This window comes from Delphinus delphis, chromosome 11 (genome assembly GCF_949987515.2).
Source record: "Delphinus delphis chromosome 11, mDelDel1.2, whole genome shotgun sequence".
Lineage (NCBI taxonomy): Eukaryota > Metazoa > Chordata > Mammalia > Artiodactyla > Delphinidae > Delphinus > Delphinus delphis.
Genome location: NC_082693.1, coordinates 45,488,830 through 45,490,045, shown reverse-complemented (window position 1 = coordinate 45,490,045; position 1,216 = coordinate 45,488,830).

Here is a 1,216-nt window from a genome sequence, read left to right as displayed (position 1 = left end):
CAGTCCCTTCTGGCTTGCAGAGTTTCTGCTGAAAGATCAGCTGTTAACCTTATGGGGATTCCCTTGTGTGTTATTTGTTGTTTTTCCCTTGCTGCTTTTAATATGTTTTCTTTGTATTTAATTTTTGACAGTTTGATTAATATGTGTCTTGGCGTGTTTCTCCTTGGATTTATCCTGTATGGGACTCTCTGTGTTTCCTGGACTTGATTAACTATTTCCTTTCCCATATTAAGGAAGTTTTCAACCATAATCTCTTCAAATATTTTCTCAGTCCCTACTTCTTCTCTTCTTCTTCTGGAACCCCTATAATTAGAATGTTGGTGCATTTAATGTTGTCCCAGAGGTCTCTGAGACTGTCCTCAGTTCTTTCATTCTTTTTTCTTTATTCTGCTCTGTAGTAGTTATTTCCACTATTTTATCTTCCAGGTCACTTATCCGTTCTTCTGCCTCACTTATTCTGCTATTGATCCCATCTAGAGTATTTTTAATTTCATTTATTGTGTTGTTCATCATTGCTTGTTTCATCTTTAGTTCTTCTAGGTCCTTGTTAAATGTTTCTTGCATTTTGTCTATTCTATTTCCAAGATTTTGGATCATCTTTACTATTATTATTCTGAATTCTTTTTCAGGTAGACTGCCTATTTCCTCTTCATTTGTTAGGTCTGGTGGGTTTTTATCTTGCTCCTTCATCTGTTGTGTGTTTTTCTGTCTTCTCATTTTGCTTATCTTACTGTGTTTGGGGTCTCCTCTTTGCATGCTGCAGTTTCGTAGTTCCTGTTGTTTTGGGTGTGTGTCCCCAGTGGCTAAATTTGGTTCAGTGGGTTGTGTAGGCTTCCTGGTGGAGGGGACTAGTGCCTGTGTTCTGGTGGATGAGGCTGGATCTTGTCTTTCTGGTGGGCAGGTCCACGTCTGGAGGTGTGTTTTGGGGTGTCTGTGGCCTTATTATGACTTTAGGCAGCCTCTCTGCTAATGGGTGGGGTTGTGTTCCTATGTTGCTAGTTGTTTGCCATAGGATGTCCAGCACTGTAGCTTGCTGGTCGTTGAGTGAAGCTGGGTGCTGGTGTTGAGATGGAGATCTCTGGGAGATTTTCGCTGTTTGATATTACGTGGAGCTGGGAGGTCTCTTGTGGACCAGTGTCCTGAAGTTGGCTCTCCACCTCAGAGGCACAGCACTGACTCCCGGCTACAGCACCAAGAGCCTTTCATTCACACGGCT